We start from the raw sequence: 24,980 nt of genomic DNA on the forward strand, positions 1-24,980 counted from the left end.
CATAAATTTAGTTGACCTTAAAATGGAGTTAACTTTAGACAATTACTTTAATTAATTTTAGGTGTCTTAATTCACCATAATAATTAGGTGGCGACTCCTTAACTTTAATTAATCTTGAAAATGTTGAAATGTTGTAAACCATTTTGACCTGGATTAAAATGGGGTATAACATCACCCATTTAATTCTAACAGCATAATCAAACTCAAAATTCTCCTTCAAATAGTTTTACATTCATAAATCAATATCTAATGACAAAAGATAAAGAATTCAGATAGTTTTTTGAAACTGGTAACTTTAGAATTCAGATAGTTATTATGTTGATTTTTTTAAATCTAATCTCATAAAGTAAATTTTTATGTTGAAGAAACTGAAATCGAGAAGAAAGATGACTTTATGAGATAATAACTATTAGTTGAGTGACTATACGAAAAATTAATCCCAGATATATTGTGATTTATGATCTTCCCTTTTTCTTCAATTTCAATTACGACTCATTAATTTAAATTCTTTCCCACTTTGTGATTTGGGTTGTTCAGGAAACAATCACCTAACATCCAACCTCACATATGTGAAAAGGGGAAAAAATCCAATTGCAACTTTCTTTCAAGGATATGATTCTCGCGCTTTTGTATAAGTAAAATTTCCAGCAGATGTTGGTTCCCATATGTGCCAATTTGTATTAGTAACAACTTAAAATCAAACTAAAGTCAATTAAAGCTATAAACTCTTGTTACCTTACATGAATCTTGTATAAAAATAATACCAATACTACTAATACATACACAGTAGTACTAATTGGATAATCAAACAATTCTTTTACCATAATTTAAAAATATGACTACTACTATACTATTTCGTAATCTGACATGATTTCAATTTTTAGTCATACAATCCAACCAAGTGAGCAACAGAAGCAAGACCGAGGCTGCAATACCAATAGTATAAAGACACAGAAGCGGTATACTGAATTTGCTTGATCGGTCACCCTCTTCATTGGAATCTGAAGTAGTAGTTGAAGGAGATCCATCTTCACCTGTCTTAGAAAGAGCAGTACTATTCTCAAAAAGCATCATTGTAAGCACCTCTTTTGTCGGGTCTTCAGTTAAAGGTGTTGAAGGAGCACTAATATTAGGTGATACGAGTAGTAGTTTTCTCGCGGCCGAGAGGTCGGTGATGAAAGGCGAAGTTAGCACTAGTATCATGATTATTGACATCAAGACAATAGATGAGGAAATCAAATGAGTCATTTAGCCGTCTAAAGATCGTGAGTTAACTAGCAGACAATCACCCACAAAGTAAATACAGAAGAAAAATAACACAAGAGTTTTTCACAATGAAAGAGAAGAAGTGTACAATATTAATGAATCTCTAACTACATCCCCTATATATAGATCTCAAGTAGTCCCAATCATATATGAGAAAGGTTTTCCAATCCTAGAAGGATAATATATTCTTGTTTCCCAAATCTATTAGAACAATGAGTTTCCTAAATCTATAGGAATAAGAATTTCCTGAATATATGAGGAAAAAATCTGAGACATAATTAACGGATTCCAATAAAACTCTTTTAAGGGAAAGTATTGTGTGAATATCTTAAGCGTTTTTACGTTAGGATATGGTTATAGCCATGTTTTCAGATTTGTAAATCAAAATAATATCAGGTTTAGTTTGTTCCCACCAAAAAAAAAAAAAAAAGAATTTATGAGTTCTAGTTAATTATAGGCACATCGGAGAAAAATATAGGTTCATATATTGGCTAACGTTAACTACATATGGCTGTTCACTTTCCTACTTGGAGACAATTTCGATGCTAGCACAAATCTGAATATATATATATATATATATATATATATATATTATAAAAGCATGAATATAAATGTTGGTTAACCAAAATAGCCTTGAAATATTGAAAGACTTTTTACCCTTACTATTACTATTAACATTATTAATTACTAATCCTATTCCTATTAAACTTCCAAACAGCCGAATTTTGTACCGTTACTAACTAATACTAATCCTTCTTACTAACTATTACAACTAATTATTAATCCCTTTTTTTTTTTTTTTGTTGAAAACTAATTTCTAATCTTTTCTATTGAAATACTTAACAGCCGACTATTTTATATTTTCACCAGCTATTCCTACTAATCCTTTTTTTGGTTGAAAATTAATTAGTAATTCTTAACAGATGAACCAAAAAAAAAAAAAAAAAAAAAAAAAAACTACCTAAAAGAATGGCTATTACTACAACGTAACTATTTGATCTCCTTTCCTTTTTCTATTTGAATTGTACTCCCAATTTAATTTGATATGGGAGCTAAATAGTTCTATAAAAAAAAATCATTGCTTCAAATTCTCCAAAATATCCTTTAAATATTAAAAGCATGAATATAAATGTTGGTTGACCAAAATATCCTTTAAATATTGAACGACTTCTATGTCCTTTTTACATTAGTCTTGATAAAAGTTTGTAGGTTATAATGGTAAAAAGAATATAAAATAGAGTTCTAACAAATTACTACTTCCAGAGGAAATAGACTTCTTATTGGAAGGTTGGCCGTCATCACTTGTGCCAATTTGTATTTGTAACAACTTAAAATCAAACTAAAGTCAATTAAAGCTATAAACTCTTGTTACCTTACACGAATCTTGTATAAAAAATAATACCAATACTACTAATACATACACAGTAGTACTAATTGGATAATCAAACAATTTTTTTACCATAATTTAAAAATATAACTACTACTATACTATTTCGTAACCTGACATGATTTCAATTTTTAGTCATACAATCCAAACAAGTGAGCAACAGAAGCAAGACCGAGGCTGCAATACCAATAATATAAAGACACCGAAGCAGTATATTGAATTTGCTTGATCGGTCACCCTCTTCATGGGAATCTGAAGTAGTAGTTGAAGGAGACCCATCTTCACTTGTCTTAGAAAGAGCAGTACTATTCTCAAAAAGCATCATTCTAAGCACATCTTTTGTCGGGTCTTCAGTTAAAGGTGTTGAAGGCGCAATAATATTAGGTGATACGAGCAGTAGTTTTCTGGCTGCCGAGAGGCCGGTGATGAAAGGCGAAGTTAGCACTAATATCATGATTATTGACATCATGACAAGAGATGAGGAAATCACATGAGCCATTTAGTCGTCTAAGGATCGTGGGTTAACTAGCAGACAATCACCCACAAAGTAAATAGAGAAGAAAAATGACACAAGAATTTTCCACAGTGAAAGAGAAGAAGTGTACAATATTAATGAATCTCTAACTACATCCCCTATATATAGATCTCAAGAAGTCCCAATCATATATGAGAAAGGTTTTCCAATCCTAGAAGGATAATATATTTTTGTTTCCCAAATCTATTCGAACAATGAGTTTCCTAAACCTGTAGGAATAAGAATTTCCTAAATATATGAGGAAAAAATCTGAGACATAATTAATGAATTCCAATAACCAAACTCTTTTAAGGGAAAGTATTATGTGAATATCTTACGTGTTTTTACGTTAGAAGACGGTTATAGGCATGTTTTCAGATTTTTAAATCAAAATAATATCAGGTTTGGTTTGTTCCCACCAAGAAAAAGAATTTATGAGTTCTAGTTAATTATGGGCACATCAAAGAAAAATATAGGTTCATATATTGACTAACGTTAACTACATATGGCTGTTCACTTTCCTAGTTGGAGACAATTATATTATTATTATTATTATTATTATTATTATTATTATTATTATTATAAAAGCATGAATATAAATGTTTTGAATGACTTTTTTACCCTTACTATTACTACTAACATTATTAATTACTAATCCTATTCCTATTAAACATCCTAACAGCCGAATTTTGTACCGTTACTAGCTAATATTGATCCTTCTTACAGACTATTACAACTAATTATTAATCCTTTTTTTTTGTTGATAACTAATTACTAATCTTTTCTATTGAAATACCTAACAGCCGACTATTTTATATTTTCACTAGCTATTCCTGCTAGTCCCTTTTTTGGTTGAAAATTAATTAGTAATTCTTAACAGATGAACCAAAAAAAAGAAAACTACCTTAAAGAATGGCTCTTACTACAACGTAACTATTTGATCTACTTTCATTTTTCTATTTGAATTGTACTCCCAATTTAATTTGATATGGGAGCTAAATACTTCTATAAAAAAAAAATCATTGCTTCAAATTCTCCAAAATATCCTTTAAATATTGAAAGCATGAATATAAATGTTGGTTGACCAAAACATCCTTTAAATATTGAACGACTTTTATGCCCTTTTTACATTAGTCTTGATAAAAGTTTGTAGGTTATAATGGTAAAAAGAATATAAAATAGAGTTCTAACAATTTACTACTTCCAGAGGAAATAGACTTCTTGCTGAAAGGTTGGCCGTCATCAATTTGGGTCTCCTGGGGAGTATTTCCTTTAGTTTATTAGGTTTTCTCTAATTTATTATTCTTAATTTTTTTAACAAAACAAGTGCTAATCTGATCGTTGAAAAATAAAATAATCAAAGGAAATACACTAAAGTAAAATAAGGTAATATTTTTTAACCCTAAATAAGTAATAAAACTGATTAGAAATTCAAACTATTATAGAAGTGTTCCTTGATAAACATTATTTCATGCAATTGTTCGTTGCTTCACTCAAATCGTTTGGTTGTGCTTTCCATGTACTTTTAAGCTTCATTGGCGACCAGCTTTCTCATTTATAATGTGCCATCTCTTCTTTTAAGTACTTAGGGATTTTTCAACTGATCAAGACTGCAGTTGGTTATCAAAAACTCTACACTTAAAAGCTTGTGCAATCAGTTCTTATAGTAATTAGCAAAGGTTTGCATATGTTGTAATTTTTTCTCACTGTTATACCCCATTTATACGGGTCAAATCGGAGTACAACATATTAATGATTCCCGAATTATTGAACTTAAGGAGTCGCCACCTAATTAATTTATTGGTGAATTAGGACACCTAAATATTAACTAAGGCAAGGTCAAAGTAGACCTCTGTTAATGGTCTACTTAATCAACGTGATTCTAGGTAAGGGTTCTAAATTATCCTAAAGGGAAGAGGTTAGGCATCCTTTTAGAATCCGTTAACTACGGCTATCCGGTCAAACTTATGTTAATTAATTAAGGCTAAAGATGCAAATGTAGCATTTAAATTTTAAGAAAAATGACTTGTAAATGTTGCTAAGGTTTTAAAGGAAAATATAATAATGCTATTTAAAATAAGACTTATAAATTGCTAAGGCTTTAAATAAAAATGCTATTTAAAATAAGAGTTGTAGAATAATTTGCATAAAAGGAGACTTCAAATGCTATTTAAAATAAACTTATAAATATTGCTAAGGCTTTAAATAATAATGCTATATAAAATAGGACTTATAGATATTGCTAAGGCTTTAAATAATAATGCTATTTAAAATAAGATTTGCAAAATATAATAATTTGCATATAAGTAGAAGAAAATGCGGGTTTGTGCAGCGTTTTAATAAATATTTGAAACAACTCAAATGACGAGGTATTAATTGATTTTTGCAGTTTAGGAGTATAAACAAAATACAAAAACAGCTAATGTGAGTTTCCTTTATTCCTTTTATTATCTTTTATTAACTATGCTTAATTAGAACAATGCGTAATTAAATCAAACTTGCAATACTTAAATTCATATATATATTTTTTTGCATATCCACGGTACATCAGATCTCTAAGGTGATAAAGAAACAAAAAGTAATTCTCTAATTCAAAGTACGTGTTCTCATTATTGAAAATCAATGATTTTATTAAAGGTAAATATTATAAATGATGTAAATAATTTTAAGATAAATATTATAGATAATGTAAATAATTTTAGGATAAATATTATAGATAATGTAAATAAAAATGAAGCCTACGGAATTAACTACCAGTTTCCTTTAGATTAACTACCCTTTACTAAAACTAAGTCCCACTAATTTCGCTAAGGTTCATCTAAGTTAAGAAAACAAAATTAAGACAAGGTGTTAGTCATACAATGCAAGTCAAATGCACAAAGTAAAATAGGGTAGAAAAAGCGGACGAAAATTAAATGGGTCAGCCTATTTATGCCGACTGTTGTGAATCTGTTGTTGCTGTTATTGGCCTCGGCCCAAAATCATTTTATACATCTGACGGGGGGCTGGCTCGAGAGAGATGCTTCGTTGGGCTTTAGCCCAACATCGAATGCGGAAGAAGACGAGTCCCACGGACTCGTATGCGATGGTCATGCATAAAATGAAAGGAAAAGGATTAGTATATAATCAATGAATAAGGTCAAATATATGAAATGTAAATTCAAGGCAAACCAGTGGATTATGTATATACTGTGTATACTTAAGTATACCTCATGTATACACATTCATAAGGATGTATAGAAGGTTAATATTGGAAAGCTTTCGCCCCCGTCTTCCCGATATTGCACAAGTTCCAAGGGATTTCATGAATCCCCGGCATGGCTAATACCGGGGAGAGTTCAAGCTTGATCCATAATGACCCAACTAACTTCCCTATCAACGTATTAACTAAGATATACTGGTCATATACAATATGTACATGACACACAGTATACTTGCAATGGAAAGCCACATAAGAAAAATAAAAGAAGTACAGAATCGACATCATATTCATGAAATTTTCCTATAGCATGGTGATGGCATGAAACGAATTTCAGTTCAGATCAATTTTCCAGAACGAGTGTAGTATCAGTTTTCCTTTAAAAAAAAAAAAGAATGAGGCAGCAACCAATTTTCCCAAAATGAAATAGTTTGAGAATAAGTGCAACAACCCAAAATGCCATAACATTGAGCAAAGATAGGTAGTAACAGATATAACAGATTGTGAATCAGACTAGTTTATTGACATGTGAGATTCTTATTTTAGACATGCTTTATTCTCAAATAAGTCACTGAAGAGTCAAACAGATATAAAGTAGTTCAGACGATACATGGGAACAAACCAACACCCTGGACTATCATTGATGTGTCACAAACCACAAAGGAATCAGATAAATGCATAGGTATTGGTTAATCATTTTCGTTTGAGACATTTTTATGCTTTAACTTCAGATTAACATAAGAGAACAGATAAAGAATATTTCATTAAGGGACTAAGGCTTATTATCTTAATGTAAAAGCAACTCAAGGCAATTTATATATCGAGTTGAATGAACACAGGCTTGGACAATCATATTAGAGTCTTTAAATATTACTTCGAGTTCACTTTACGTGTAAAGACTTCATACAAATAATTTGGAACCCTTTTCGGCCTTTTGTTAGATCTAGACCCCTCATGAATCCTTAAGGGATGATCAGTCAAGAGTGAACCACATAGCAAATCGATTTTTTAAGCATGCTACTGTACTAATATCTAACCTGTCCAATATGTAAGTGATATAGACCGTACTAAACAGAGTATACAGAACTACCAACTAATGAACATTCTAACAAACACATAGCACAACAAGTGACAACAGTTAAATATATAGGCAAACTTATGCTCAAAACTAGTAGGCATGCTGTCACGACCCAATTCGCGAGTCGTGATGGCACCTACACTATCCCTCCGAGTAGGCGAACCACATTACTAATACCAAGTTAAATATGCGGAAAATTAAATAACAACAAGTCATCAAGTCTTAAATACTTATCATAACTAGAAATGTCATGACAACCCCCAAATCTGGTCAAGGGTTACAAGAGCGCTAACATATTACGATATATAAGTCTGAAAATATCCGAAGGCTACATATTGCCCGTCGAATACAAAAATAGAAATAAATAGATGAGGTCCTTCAGGGGCCACGGATGACCAAGTAGCTCACCCTGAATGACTGAAAGATGTCACCCTCGCGTATCGACCACGAGGTGTAGAGGCGGAACCGGATCGTACGCACTCAACAAAAAGTGCAGCAAGAGTAGTATTAGTAAAACACTAGTACCGGTAAGCATCATAGGCCGACAATGATTAGATAACGCATGAAGAAGTGGAAACTAACAAGTACCACATAGAGCAAACCAGTATGGTCACGTATCATATATAAGTAAAGTGTAACGGAATCATGAAATCAACCAAGACAGATATAGTTCACCAGATGATCAGTCAAATATATGAGTGAATGTGTCACGACCCAAATCATGGATCATGCGGGCACCCACACTAACCCTCCCTGGTGGGCGAACCCTTCAGATAACTACCTTAATTTGATACAACATGCGGAATAAATACTTTATTATAAGAAATTCCCAAAATCGGGTCTAGACTCATACAAGAGCTTCTAAGAAGTTTACAATTTGAATAGTTAACAGACTCAATCGGATACGACACGATTTTGAAGGATAGAGAACAACGAAATCTAAGGAGAGACTGCGGGTTGCAATAGCTCACCCAAACGTCTTTGACGAATGCCTCGAAACGGTCGTGAGACTCCGAACATCACACGAAAATAACTCTACACTCCAGAAGGAGTGTAGCAAAGTAGTATGAGCACAACACAAGGCTCGTAGGTATCATAGGCCGACAATGGTTAGTTCACGCATATAAACAAGAAGCAACTAACAAGTAAGCAGATAAGTAATCAAACACAAATCACACATCTAGCACATGAGAAAGTCTTGCATTAACGATAGTCACAAGAGGATCTCAATATCTCGGATTATAAGCCTAGGGAGAATTCTATAAACCTCGATTCCATTCGACCTTTAAAATAAATACTCACAAACAACAACTCCGTAATTCACAAATCAAGAATCAATCAGAGAATGTGCCATGCAATGACATGAATGACCATTCAAATGGAGTGCTATGCAATGCAATGTCGTGCTATGTAAATGTTATGCAATGCGATGAGTCACCCTCTCACACTCCACTCCCGTACACACATGCTATGGCAATGCCTCATAGTCATGACCCATGGGGGACCCGCGAAGTCCATGTACCACTCGTGCTCTCCGGCGAAAACCTCGGAGGCTATCAATCACTCTCAATCTCCCGGCGAAACCTCGAGTCTCTCTGTCACTCTCAATCTCCCGTGGTAAAACCTCGGTCTCTCTGTCACTCTCAATCTCCGGCAGTAAAACCTCGGAGTCTCTCTGTCCTCTCAATCTCCGGCAAAAACCTCGAGTCTCTCAATCACTCTCCTCACCATTATAACAACATAAGAGTAATATGAAAGCATGTCATGCATGATATCGGTCTCAACTATATCACCAATATGCAATAAACAAGTACAAGTCATATTATTGCCCACGGCTCAATCATCAATATTACCCTTCCTTTCATAAGGTGAGGGAGCTAGTATGTGATAAAGATACAACTAGGTGATAATTACATCACATAGCACATAGAATATGGGATGCATGCCTCGCATGGAATCAACCTCAATAATCACCGCAATCATAGGTTCCATAGATTCATACTAGGAATTGTAATTCAATAGTCTATTTCTCAGTAATAACCTTCCTCTTCCATAGGACCAATGAGATAAAAAAAAAGAGAGAGGAAATTATATCAAGTGAATGACATCACGATACAGTGACAGCTCACATAACAATATCGCAATAATGGCGACGAACCCTTATAACAGTATCACAATAATAGCAACAAGCCAACGTAACGGTGATAATATCAATCTAGATGGAATTTACCTCCACACCATGCATGAAAACCTATCATGCTTTCCCCATCAATCACTACTATTTACATACGTTTTGCTAACCGGAGTCTAGACATAAAGTAAACCGTAACCTACCTCAATGCCGAACAGGTGTCACGAACTTTCACGCCAAAGCTTTTTCCTTCTGAAGTGCTTCCGATCGGACCGTCTTTAGTGCTTATTCGTCACACAATATGTGTACGCTACCCAATAATACTTCAACCTATATTAAGACGCCAACAACTATGGTTAAGCTACGGGAGATTCAAACGTATTCTAACGTTAGTAACTCCTTTCTAGATGTTTAGGCGATGTTTTCTCTTGTATCTAAACCAACCACATACTACCAATACAACATCAATAATTATGTGTTCAATACCAATCCGGACAGCCCACACAATATTCTAAACAGCCCACATTCATAACATGCAATAATGATTCACATCCGGCTACGACATTCTCAAGTTATTTCTAATAGTTTGTAGCCTTAACGTTTGTATGTGACAACTTATAACATTCCATCCAACATACAATATGGTGTATACTCTTAACTTATAATTATTCTTTCCAACTTAATGAAAACATAAGTCCAAAACAGTCCACTACCACAACATGTCCAAAACAGTCCCTAACCGACAACATAACGATGTTCGGAATTCTTGCAAACGTTTACGAACATACTAAGCCAACTACATGCGATTTTTATACATCATTTCATGTCTTCTTTTCATATAATTTCAGTAAGTTACGACCAGCTATCCACACGATAAGTACAACATCAATTCATACGCAACTACGCTATATCGTCATTTTTATAATCCTTATAACAACTCACAAATGACTTTAGTTTCAACTCCAACCATTAAACACCTTCATTTCCATCATAAAATTCATGATAATAACACTAAAATATCAAGTAAAAACAGTTCACTAACTTCTTCACAAAACGAGTCCACACACGGCTACACACCATGCTTCAACATCACTCACATAAAATCATAGATTCAACCATTTTCATACTAACATAACTTCACCTTTAACCTTCCAATTCTTTTCATTCTTTTTACCATGAGATCTATGATAGTAACAACCATATTTATTAAAGAAAATCAGTCCATTAATTTCACCAAAACAGTCCCTACGGCCCACTAACATTCCAACACCAACTTTCATGATTTTATGCATGCGATTCATGTTCGTCAAGTTACAACCATACTTCAACATCAACACATATAACTCCATAACTATTATCATGTTCCAACATCAACACACCTTATTTCATGCATACAACTTATATCCACACATCCACATCACCCTTAATACATGAAAAGAAAGTTAGATCTTACCTTGACTACTTGACTTCTCTACTTGGCTAGAGTTGGTGACTTGAGATGAAAATGGTTCTTGTTGCTCCAAAGACTATCTTCACGTTTTAGGGACCTTCTAAAGGATTGAACACCTTGGAAAATAATTTTTTTTGATCAACACACAAGGAGCTCCAAAATCAGCCCTTTGGCCGTGAGCTCTCTCCTCTCTCCCTCTAGGTTTTCTTTCTTTGTTGTGAAGTTGAAAATGGATGTAATGGCTGATTCCTTAGTCATTATTTGGTTAAATTATGATGCCTACAAGTTGGACACAACACATGCTCCACTCATGACATTGAGCACTCAATTAACTTTACACAAAATTTCAATATTTTTCCTCACAACTTTCGGCCATATGCCTCCTTGGCCGACCCCCTTGTCTCTCCTTTCTTCTTTCTTTTCAATTGTTTACAAGACAATCTTATGTGTGTTGAATGATTCATGCACCACCCCTTGTCTATTGTAATCATGCCAAGATGGATGAGCAATATTTAATGTGAAATGATTCCTCCACCATGTTATGTCCTCCTAAAACAATGTATACTTTCATAAAGTAGTGGATGCTCAAATATTCAATTGTATGCTTCAACTTTTTCTCCTCAAAATTTTCAGCCCTATGGCCAAATGTAACATGTATGTTTCCTCCAAATTTAATTGCCCACAATATGTTGAAAATGTAGTGGATGAATCAACATTTAATTTCACACTTGTATGTCTTCCATTTGCCTTATTTTAGATGACTTTGAGTCATCCTTTTTTTTTTTTACCTTGGATGTTGATGCTCTTGTTGGCTTATTATTGTCACCAATTTTTACTTAACACCACACTTAAGTAATTCCTGATCTCCAATAACATTTTTATACTAAGTAAAATTTATAACCGATTAGTTCTAGTTTAGAAATTAAAAATCCGAGGTTTCTATCTCACGTTGATTCTTTCGCGAATAACTCGACGTATAAAAATACGGGGTCTAACATTACTTGTCAATTAAATAACCGAATCACCCGTTATCACAGACTATAGACAGCAAGATTAGACCACCAAAAGGGTGTTTTAGGAATATTAGGCCTAAAAGTGCTAAACGACCAAATGGGTCGTTACAGAATGAATGCAATGCAATGCAACAGTCACCTCTCTCACTCCACTCTTGTACACACATGCTAAGAGTAGTGCCTCTGTCACACCCTAACCTTACTAGGGTGTGATGGGCACCCGACCCCATATTCGGAGCCGAGCGAACCCGCTGACTCTTATTACATACATAAACTCTTTAGATTCTTCATCAATAAGAAATGAAAAACATAGTTGAGCCTCTAGAATCTTTCTTTCGTTGTTCTCAAGTCAAACAAAATCTGTGGTCATGTGGATCTGTAACCTAAAATATAAGAACACATTGGCTGGTGGAGCCGCTCTCAAGACTGACATACTACACCCATGAAGAAGTGGAAACTAACAAGTAGCACATAGAGCAAACAGGTATGGTCACGTATCATATATAAGTAAAGTGTAAAGGAATCATGAAATCAACCAAGACAGATATAGTTCACCAGATGATCAGTCAAATATATGAGTGAATGAATGCAATGCAATGCAACAGTCACCTCTCTCACTCCACTCTCGTACACACATGCTAAGGGCAGTGCCTCGAAGCCATGACCCATGGGGTACCCGCGAAGTCCATGTACCACTCGTGCTCTCCGGCAGAAACCTCAGAGGCTTTCAATCACTCTCAATTTCCAGCAAGGACCTCGGAGTCTCTCTGTCACTCTCAATCTCCGGCAAAAACCTCAGAGTCTCTCAATCACTTAGATCACCATCATCACAAGAATAATATGGAAGGCATGTCATGTATGATATCAGTCTCAACAATATCACCAATATACAATCAACAAATACAAGTCATATTAATGTTATCATTCCTTTTCATATGATGAGGGAGCTAGTATATGACAGATATACAAAGAGGTGATAATCACAGAAAATAACACATATGGCGACAAGCCCACATAACAGCTGACAGAACCAACCTAATTGGAATCCATCTCCACTTCATGCCCGAAGGCCTATATGCTATCCCTATCACTTTCTACAACTACATACGATTTTCTAATCAGAGTCTAACTAAAGTAGACCGTAGCCTACCTTAATGCCGAGCGGGTGCCACGAACAATCAAACTAATGTCTTCCCTTTGCGTAGAGCCTCTGAATGATAAAAATATATAAAATATGCGATCTACGTTAGAATACGAATCTAAGGACACCCATATTTCTATATTTATATTCGAAACCCAAAAACGCACCCCAAAAAGTGGCCTTGGGCCCACAAGGGCAAGATTGGAATTTTTATTGAAAAATAATTTCACCCATTATCTAAGGATCATATATTTTTAAAATTGGTCAATTTCATCCATAAATGGACTCTCAAATCATTAACTCTCCTTTCTTAGGACTAGGACTCAAAACCTTTAATTTACCCTAATATTCAATTACTACACCCACTATATAAAAAAAATGTAAAACTGAAACTAAGTTACCAAACCAATAAATTCAACCCCGAATTAAAATATGCAGAACATTAATGTATGCCCTATTCATCCATGCTATACTATTTCTCAATGATTAGCTCATAATCAATATGTTACTCAATTTGAAAACTCACAAAATTGGCCCCAATTGTCTCTGCCTTTAACTTATTCGTTCCCATTTATTTTGTTGACTAAATCGTCACTTTCTTGTAATAATATACAAAACTATTAAAAGTCCTTTTGTACTTTCACATGTGATAATAACCGGATGAGTAATAATTGATAACCATTCTTGTGCGGTCAATAAATATAATTTTAGTCAAAGAAATACAACTCCATACCTGATGTCCCTAAAATTTACTTTCAAGAGAAGAAATTTCCTCAGTTGTTTGCCTCCGTGTTGTGTCAAAGTGTTCCCCTTCCTTTCTTTTCTTTTTCTTGCTAAAAGTTAACTGTACATTTTTTGTAGTTGATACCCTATGCCACTATGCTATATGGGTAATAAGAAGTGGTCTAAGCCCAATAACTTATTCTAATAGTTTTTACAATTTAATTATTCACTTAACCATTTATACAAAATAAAGTCATTCGGTCAAATACTTTATTTACCAACTTGTATCTTATATGAGCAAAACTTATATTCCTATAAATAAATTATTCACATATATTAAATAAATATATTTCAAACAGTACCGCTAATTAAATCACCGTGCCACTAATTCCCGCAAGTCAAGAATACCTTTTAAAAGTACGAAAGTGGTATTTTAGCGAAAAAGAATCCAAAAGTGCTAAACGACTAAACGGGTCGTTACATCAGATACCAATCAAACAATCGCTCGTCCTCGAACGACAAGGGAAAGGTGGAGAGAAGGGTACCTGAACTGTCAAACAACTGAGGATATCTACTCCGCATTTCCGCCTCGGTCTCCCAAGTGGCCTCCTCAATCGGACGGTGCTTCCACTGCACCTTGACTAAAGCAATATCCTTGGACCTTAACTTTCTCACTTGCCTATCTAGGATTGCTACCGGCTCTTCCTCGAAGGATAGACTCTGATCTAATAGTACCGAATCGCACTGAATGATATAAGATCCATCTGAATGGTACTTCTTCAGCATGGAAACATGGAATACCGGATGAACACCTGCCAAACCTGGTGGCAAAGCCAACTCATAAGCCACCTCGCCAACACGACGAAGAATCTCAAAAGGGCCAATTAACCTCGGGCTCAACTTGCCCTTCTTTCCAAATGGCATCACACCCTTCATGGGTGAAACCTTCAATAGGACCTGCTCACCAACCATGAACTCCATATCACGAACCTTTCGATCAGCATACTTCTTCTGCGTACTTTGAGCTGCCAGAAGCTTTTCCTGAATAAGCTTCACCTTGTCAAAAGACTCCCTCAGCAAATCTGTACCCCAAGGTGGAACCTCAAAAGCATCAAATCACCCAATAGGAGAACGACACCTCCTACCATATAAAGCCTCGAATGGCGCCATATCAATCTTTGGAATAGTGGCTATTATTGTACGCGAACTCTGCTAAGGGTAAGAATTTGTCCCAATGACCACCAAAATCAATAACACAAGCCCTCAACATATCCTCAAGCACCTGAATAGTCCTCTCGGACTGACCATCTGTCTGCGGGTGGAACGCGGTGCTAAGATCTAATTGAGTTCCTAATTCCTTCTGCAAAGTCCTCCAGAAATGGAAAGTAAACTGAGTGCCTCTGTCGGAAAAAATGAAAATAGGAACCCCGTGCAATCGCACTATCTGTCGGATGTAGATCCTGGCAAACTTCAGCGCGTTATAAGTAGTCTGAACCGGAACGAAGTGTGCGGACTTAGTCAACCTATCCACGATAACCCAAATCGAATCAAACTTGCCCAGAGTCTTCGGAATACCAATCACAAAATCCATAGTGATCCTTTCCCATTTCCACTCGGGAATGGGTATCCTGTGAAGCACACTACCGGGTCTCTGATGCTCGTACTTAACCTGTTAGCAATTCGAACACTGAGCAACAAACTCCATAATTTCTCTCTTCATTATACCCCACCAATAGTGTTGCCTCAAGTCACGATACATCATTGTTGCTCCTGGATGAATGGAGTATCTGGAACTATGAGCCTCTTTCAAGATCAACGGAATCAAATCACCAACTCTAGGAACGCAAATGCGCCCCATAATCCTCAAAACACCCTCATCATGAAAAATAGCTTCTTTGGCTTCTCCACTTAGCACTTTATCCCAAATCTTGCATAATTTCACATCCTCAAACTGCTGGGCCCTAATCTGCTCTAAAAGAGACGACCTCACCTCCACACAAGCTAGAACCTTATCAGGTTCTGAAATATCGAGCCTCACCATACTATTAGCCAAACACTGAACCTCCATAGTTAAAGGACGCTCTTCCACAATCAAACGCGCCAAGCTGCCCATACTCACTGCCTTTCAGCTCAACGCATCAGCTATCACATTAGCTTTTCCCGGATGATAAAGGATAGTAATGTCATAATCCTTAAGTAACTCCATCCATATATGCTGCCTCGAGTTCAGATCTCTCTGAATAAACACATGCTAAAGGCTACGATGATCTGTGAAGACCACACAATGAACTCCATACAAGTAATGCCTCAAAATCTTCAAAGCGAAGACCACTGCAGCTAACTCCAAGTCATGAGTGGGGTAGTTCTTCTCGTGAACCTTCAACTGTCTCGAAGCATACACGATCACCTTACCCCTCTTGCATCAACACACATCCCAAGCCAATGCGTGAAGCATCACAATAAACAGTAAAGTGCTTTCCCTCCACTGGTAAAGCTAAAATTAGGGCTGAAGTCAATAAAGCCTTAAGCTTTTGAAAGCTCTTCTCACATTCATCGGACTATTAGAAAGGCATATTATTCTGAGTCAACCTGGTCAAATGGGAAGCAATAGATGAAAATCTGTTTACAAATCGGCGATAATAACTTGCAAGGCCTACGAAGCTCCGAATCTCGATCCCGAAGTAGGCACGGCCCAATCTCTAACCGCCTCAATCTTATCGGGATCAACCATAATCCCATCCTTGGACACAACATGTACCAAAAATACTACGGAACTGAGCCAGAACTCACACTTGAAAAACTTGGCATACAATTTGTTCTCCTTCAACAGGCCAAGCACGATCCTCAGATACTTCTCATGATCTTTCTTACTCCGATAGTACACCACAATGTCATCAATAAACACGATCACAAATGAATCCAGTAAGGCTTGAAGATCCCATTCATCAAATCCATGAAGGCTGCAGGGGCATTAGTAAGCCTGAAAGACATCACCAAGAACTCATAATGACCATAACGGGTCCTGAAAACAGTTTTCAGAACATCCTCCGCTAGAATCTTTAATTGATGATAGCCTAACCTTAAATCAATCTTAGAAAATATCGACGCACCCTGAAGCTGGTCAAATAAGTTATCGATGCGGGGTATTGGATACTTATTTCTGATTGTAACCTTGTTTAATTGCCGATAATCGATACACATACGCATGGTACCATCTTTCTTCTTTACGAACAGAACAGGAGCACCCCAATGAGAAATAGTAGGTCTAATAAATCCTTTGCTCAACAAGTCTTGCAACTGCTCCTTCAACTCTCTCAACTCTGCCGTAGCCATCCGATAGGGTAGAATAGAAATAGGTCGGGTGCCTGGCTACAAGTCAACGCAAAAATCAATATCTTGATCAGGCGGCATACCAGGAAAATCTGTAGGGAAAACCTCTGAGAACTCACAAACAACTGGCACTGACTCTAGGGAAGGAGTATCCACACTAGTATCCCTAATATGAGGCAAATATGCTAAACATCCCTTATCCACTAACTTCTTTGCCCGAAGAAATGATATGATCTTCTTAGGTGTTGGACTAGGAGTACCCTTCCACTCTAACCGCAGAATACCTGGCATGGCCAACGTGACTGTCTTGGCATGACAGTCTAAAATAGCATGATAGGGAGATAACCAGTCCATGCCCAAAATAATATCAAAGTCGACCATATTCAAAATAACCAAATCTACCCAAGTATCATACCCCATACACGTGACCACATAAGACCAATAGACCCGATCTACTATCACAGAATCTTTGACAGGAGTAGAGACACGAATGGGTACATCAAGTATATCACAAAGCATATCCAGAACCGTAGAGAAATAAGTGGACACATAAGAGAAAGTAGAACTCGGATCAAATAAGACAGACGCTGATCGGTGACAAACCGAAATAATACCTGTGATAACCGCATCAGAGGCACGTCTGCCCTCGGACTGTGTGCCTCTACGACCACCACGGCCTGCCTGAGATCCTCCTCTCACTGACTGAGCGCTGCCCCTACGAGACTGATGACCACCTCTACTAGGCTGATGGCCACCCCTGCCTGACTGCAAACCCCCTCTACTAAAATGTCCTCCTCCTTTAGCTGGCAATGCTGGAGGCCTAGATGTTTGAACTCTGGAACTCTGCCTGGATCTAGGACACTCTCTCATGTAATGCCCTGTCTCGCCACACTCAAAACATGCTCCTCTGGCCATAGGTTGCTGAACTGTCATAGAAGAACCAGAATACCTTTCGCGGTCCGAAGGTCGAGAGTAAGAACCTCGGGAAGTACGCTCGAATCGTGCCCGCTATAGCTCGAAGAACCACCGCTAAATTCTCAGAGCGATGACCGGATAGGGCGGCCGCAGGGGATGATGATGAACCCTGTCATGGTGTCCCCTACCTCTAATAGGACCTCTGAAACTGTCAAATCTACGAGCTTTCTTGTCGCCACCCCTACTATGTGCCCGACCCATCTCTGACTCGACCCTCCTAGCATGCTCTACTACTGACTGAAATGAGGCCCCAGAAGCCTCCAACTGTAAGGTCGCCAACCGAAGCGGAAAGTCCAAACCCTTCACAAATCTCCTCACTTTCTCAGCCTCTGTGGGAAGTAATGCCGTTGCATAACGGGACAAAGCGAGAAATCTGGTGTCATACTCTGCAACCGACCTACCCCGCTGCTCTAATGTCGAAAACTCATCCTTTCTGTTGTCTCTCAGAGTACGAGGGACATATTCTCCCGGAACACGTAGGGCGGGTCCCGGGTCCAAGGTGGCGACCCAACTGGTCGACACTCCATGTACGATCTCCACCACTGCTTGGCATCCCCAACTAACTGGAAAGAAACATAATTAACCCTGTAAGACTCCACTACACCCAACTTATGAAGCATCCCATGGCAGCTGACAATAAACTCATACGCATCCTCACCGGGAGTACCATAGAACCAAAGAGGAGACATTTTGGTAAATTAATCGAACAATTTTCGCTCCTCACTGGTCAACACTGGCCCATCCATAGGCCTTCGAGCAAAATTAGGCGCTCGAGCAGCATCAGTACGGGGAGCCACTACTGCTGCCGGCAATACCCTCGATGTCTGAAATCCTTGAACAACCGTAGCATCGGGAGTATGACCTCCCACTCTGAGTACGCGAGCCATCCCGAAGCACCGAAATCATGCCGCCGAGCCAAGCGGCCAAAGTACCCCAACACTCGAAACACAACCTTATGAAAATCAGGAATAGCAGCGACCCCAGGCTGTGCCTCAGTAGCCCTAATCTCCTCCTCCGGAATGTCATCAAGCTCCGGAGTCAACTCTCTGTTAGGGTCCTGAGCAGGTATTGGTGCTTGGTTCCTATCTGTATTAGCTGCACAGCCTCTTCCCCTGCCACGTCCTCTGCCACGTCCCCTGCCTTGCCCACGGACAGCTGCTCGGGCAACGGGTATGGATGCGGATGCTGGTGCAAGTGCAGGTGCAGGCTCCTGGCCTCCAGTAGCGGTCGATCGCGTCCTCACAGGTAAGTGCTGGTGCAGGTGCAAGCTCCTCGCCTCCAGTAGTGGTCGATCACTTCCTCACCGTCTGTGAGAGAACATAGAAATAAGGTTAAGATACCAATCTGAACAATCTCGCACGAAAAGAATGAACCAGATACCAATCGGATTGAACTAGCACGAAAAGAGAAAAAGAAGTGGAGTGTTTCCTAAATGTCCTATAGCCTCTTGAGGATGGGTACGGACGTCTACGTACCAATCCGCAAGACTCTACTAGACATTGCTCTTGTATTCATGAGACCAATTAACCTAGAAGCTCTGATACCAACTTGTCACGACCCAATTCGCAAGTCGTGGTGGCACCTACACTATCCCTCCGAGTAGGTGAACCACATTATTAATACCCAGTTAAATAAGCGGAAAATTAAATAAGAATAAGTCATCAAGTCTTAAATACTTATCATAACTGAAAATGTTATGACAACCCCAAAATCTGGTCAAGGGGTACAAGAGCGCTAACATATTACGAAATATAAGTCTGAAAATATCCGAAGGCTACGTATTTCCCGTCGAATACAAAAATAAAAATAAATAGATGAGGTCCTTCAGGGACCACGGATGACAAGCGAACACCCCGAATAAGCGAAAGATGTCACCCTCGCGTATCGGCCACGAGGTGTAGAAGCGGAACCTGATCGTACTCTGCACTCAACAAAAAGTGCATTAAGAGTAGTATTAGTAAAACACTAGTACCGATAAGCATCATAGGCCGACAATGATTAGCTAACGCATGAAGAAGTGGAAACTAACAAGTACCACATAGAGCAAACCGGTATGGTCACGTATCATAAATAAGTAAAGTGTAACGGAATCATGAAATCAACCAAGACAGATATAGTTCACCAGATGATCAGTCAAATATATGAGTGAATGAATGCAATGCAATGCAACAGTCACCTCTCTCACTCCACTCTTGTACACACATGCTAAGAGTAGTGCCTCTGTCACACCCTAACCTTACTAGGGTGTGATGGGCACCCGACCCCATATTCGGAGCCGAGCGAACCCGCCGACTCTTATTACATACATAAACTCTTTAGATTCTTCATCAATAAGAAATGAAAAACATAGTTGAGCCTCTAGAATCTTTCTTTCGTTGTTCTCAAGTCAAACAAAATCTGTGGTCATGTGGGATCTGTAACCTAAAATATAAGAACACATTGGCTGGTGGAGCCGCTCTCAAGACTAACATACTACACCCACGACTCTGTCTGCAAAGTCTCTAACTTTGAACAAGACATCATAGCATAGCGTTCTGATCCGGCAACACTCCAGGACAAATGGAGCTTGCCAACTCCGCTGGAACATCTTCTACTCATCTGGGTGTACCTGCATGGCATGAAACGCAGCCCCCGAAGAAAGGGGGTCAGTACGAGCAATGTACTGAGTATGTAAGGCATGAGCAATAACATAAGATCATAGTAAAAGACGTAAAGCACAACATAGAGTAGGGAAATAACCTGCACCTCTGCTTGTCTCTTAAGGCGGATATCATACATGCTAACTTTACCTTTTGAAACAACATATAAATATTTACAAGTAAATTGCCCGACCATATAGGTACGGCGTAATGCTGCCCGGCCATTTAGGCACGGTGTGATCATCATTAGCCCACGTCCAGGCCTCCCACGTCCGGGGTAATCATAAGCCCGCCCTTGCGGTGGTGTATACCCTGCACCGCCTATTGGACGGCGCGGTGTTATACTGCCCGGCCATGTAGGCACGGTGTTATTAAAATACATACATAATTATAAAGCATGCATGAGAGCCCAAGTAAAAGGTACAACTCTCTCGGAGTGACGTAAGGTCGGTAACCTCCGATTTATATTATGGAATAATCATCATCGATATATCTCACCTCGAAGGAACAATTCATGAGGTGAGGCCAACAACAATGAGCAACTCAAGGAAATCATGAAATAACCTCGATAATCTCATAATAGCATTAAAATCATAAGCTTTGGAACTTTTCGAATCAAAATCATCGTCATCATGCGCATCATAGAAAACATCTCATCTTCTTTATTCCTATAAAGCATACTCATCTTCAACGTCATAAAAAAATCTTAGAATCATGAAACTTTAACTTTTGAGGATAAAAACATTATGGAAAACATCTCATCTTTAGTATCGTAGGAAACTTTTAAGAATCATGATAAAAACATGTCCATCCTTGCTGTCATAAGAGCTTACAAAATCATAAACTTCTGTTTTGGAAAAATACGGACATTTTGGAAAACATTGACGGGTTACCGGAAAAGTACTCATGCCTTGGGACCATAGACTTCTAACTTTTGAAGAAAAGGAAGATATGGAAGCATTTATAAATTCGTAACGGACGAATTATGCCTTTGAAAGAAAGGAACGAGCCTTAACATACCTGCTCCACGTCCTATTAGCTACACTCAATTGTCCAAGCTCGTTACCGCTAGTCTACATTCAAGAAGATTTACATAATCATTAGATTCATCGTCACACACACTTGTCTTAGTCTTTCAAATAAATTCACTTATGGCCCCGAAATTTCGGCAGCATCTCCTCTGTAAATACACCATCCCCGAGAATCTAACTCGGCCCAAATCATCAATCAACAAATCCGAGAATTTAACTCGGCCAAACTATCAACAACAATACCAACAATCATGCCAACAACATCAACAATCAATTCAAGACGCATTCTAACATTAACAACCTTTGTCATAAAATTCAACGACATTTCATTTATATTCAATTCAATTCACATAGCATTCAAAACGACCCAATCAACATACTACTTCACCCGAAGCCTTCCAAATTCAACAAGAACAATAACAACTTATTTCTTTCTTTCAAATTCAACCACCACAATCCAACTTACAATCTTCCAACACATGTCTCACTTCCAAATTCATGAATTATGTCAACAACCCATACATTAACAAATTTATTCTTACAATTATAAGAAACCACACTAATGTCACACTAACTTCTTCAATAATGCACAAACACTTTCAAATTCATTTCAAACCACCAAACCTTCATTTTACATCATGAAATCCACAACACAACAGTCAAACTATTAAATAAAATTAATTCATCATATCTACACAACACTACTCTATATTCGGCCACAACCACCATATTCATGTTTCATGAATTTCATCCATTTCTATCTTCTACAATACTCACAAATCATCCATAAAACATGTAAGAGAAGGTTGAACACATACCTTTTTCCCCTTATCTCATCACTCGGCTAGGGGCATATATTGCACAATTGAATGACTTAATTGCTGCAACAACTCCTTCATGTTAATAAGGACCTTCCAATTGCTTGGAACACTAGGATAAAATAATTTTTCTTGATGAATTTCCATGGCACCAAATTTCTTGCCATGGCCGAATACTACTATATTTGTTTCTCATGAAGCTTCTTCAAATTTCTTGAATTAGAAGAAGATAGATATGTGTTATTTGCCACCACTTCTATATATTTATACTTAGGTCCCTCAAATAAAAATATGGACACATGGCCATGAGTGGGGCCCACATATACTTACACCACACGGCCAAGGTCCTTCAAGAACACTCTTGAATCTTTTTGTGAAATTTCCATTTTGCCCTTAGCCTTCCACAATATTACCATGAACCCTTTTGTGAATTTTTCTTTTTTACCCTTAGCCTTTCTCGATATTTCCATACTAACAATGTTCATAAATAATATTCATAGACAACTTGTATATTAAAATAATTTTGGAAAATGATCTTGCCCTCAACATTCCACGACTACCTCGAAGTATCCAAACGTACAAAGTACGGGCTATAACATCCTCCCCCCTTTAGAACATTCGTACTCGAATATTCAACTGATCTTATGGGGTCTTGTAGTACTTCGGGGGTCCCTTTTATAGTTGTCCTTTTCTTCGAGCCCATTCCTTATCTTTTACCCTATTTTCCTCATAATCGAACTCCACGGTCTCTACATGAGTCCTTTCCCAGATCATCTGTTCTCTATTATTGTTTCGTCACCACACCTTAACAGAAGCCATATCTTTGGCGGGCAACCTTCACTTGACGATCCAATATGGCCATCGGCCGTTCCTTGCCCTCATATTCCTTAACACAAGTATACTCATTTTTTATTTAGTTGTATTGGCACTCTGGTGTGAATTCCTTACAAATAAAGTCGGGCATCGCTTCACGTCGATGGTTCATATGATTTCATAGCGTATATTCTCATGCTTCGTACAATCAAAGGTCCATGAACTATTTTTTTTAATATTCAATGAACTTTCTTATTTCCTTCACTGGCGCTGCGTTCTTTCTTTCTTTCAAAAATTTCAGACTACCAATGGTTGATACTTTCATTATAATAGTTGTTGTCGTCAAAATATCCTTTGAGTCTGATATAATATGTTCTTCCCCCCTTTTTAAGGGGCTCCTTATACACCAACCGTTTTTTTTTTGAATCCTTCATTTATACCTTACTCCTCATCTTCCTTTCCAACTCCGTGCACAACATATCGAAGCTTCTTGCCATAAGTTTTTCTTTCATTTCGCGCCTATATCATCATTCTCGTCAACATTCCCATATCTTTCTATCCATTATTAGTCCCTTTTACCTGTTTATCTTACTTACTCGTGATTCCTCTTAACCGCGCGTTCGCGTTACAGCTGTACGTCCATATTTTTCGAGCGTCCCGCCACTTTTACTCTTAGTATAGAATCCTTACAGGTTACACTCTCTCTATCTTCGCTCATTAAACCTTTAACTATATTTATGATGTTATGACCGAGCGGTCTCCCATGCACGTTCCTTATATTTCATTTCCATCTCCTCTAAAATCAAATCTCTCGGATCTCACATAAATTCTTATTCCATACCACTAACTCCCCAATCAGCAGTGTTGACTCATCATCCTTGTTCTTTCCTTGACGCGTAATTGGGTTCCTACCATTAACTCGTTAAGGTATCCTTCGTACTCCCATATATTCTTTTTATTCCTTTGACTAACCCATTAGTATATCTTTCCTACTTTCATCCTTAGCCCTCCTTGGATTTCTTCCTCCTCAAACACCCTTTATCCCTTGTTATTTGTGGCATCGGCACTGAAGGTCGTGAAATTTTCACTTTAAGCTCGCAATTCCATTTCATTTCCAAGTCATCTTTTGGAACGCTCCTCCATGTTCGAGGCAACCGTGTAAATTTTTACCATACATTTATCCCTTTATATACTCTCACCTTAACATCATCGCAAGGCCTAAACATTCCTTCTCTTACTTCACGTTCCTTGTCGTGGTCACGATTTCTTTAGCCTTACTTATTGAGATTGGTTCTCGAACCTCATACACTCCTCTTTCTTTTTCAAATATCATTGTATTAGAACCTTCCAATCTTAACCTGTAGTAAAAGTGACATCAACTTACCTTGTAATACTTGTACCACATTTCTTCTTGTTACTTGAACTTCGATACCCTTGCTCTATTGATTCCTTCTTTACTGTAGCGCCGGTTG

The 24,980-nt window shown here is 37.6% G+C and overlaps 1 pseudogene; it reads right to left on the reverse strand.

The window, feature by feature from the left end:
- Nucleotides 1–873: 873 nt before the first annotated feature.
- LOC132031815 (uncharacterized) lies at nucleotides 874–18,165 on the reverse strand (annotated as a pseudogene).
- Nucleotides 18,166–24,980: the final 6,815 nt, after the last annotated feature.

The sequence above is a fragment of the Lycium ferocissimum genome, chromosome 9, assembly GCF_029784015.1.
Source record: "Lycium ferocissimum isolate CSIRO_LF1 chromosome 9, AGI_CSIRO_Lferr_CH_V1, whole genome shotgun sequence".
NCBI lineage: Eukaryota > Viridiplantae > Streptophyta > Magnoliopsida > Solanales > Solanaceae > Lycium > Lycium ferocissimum.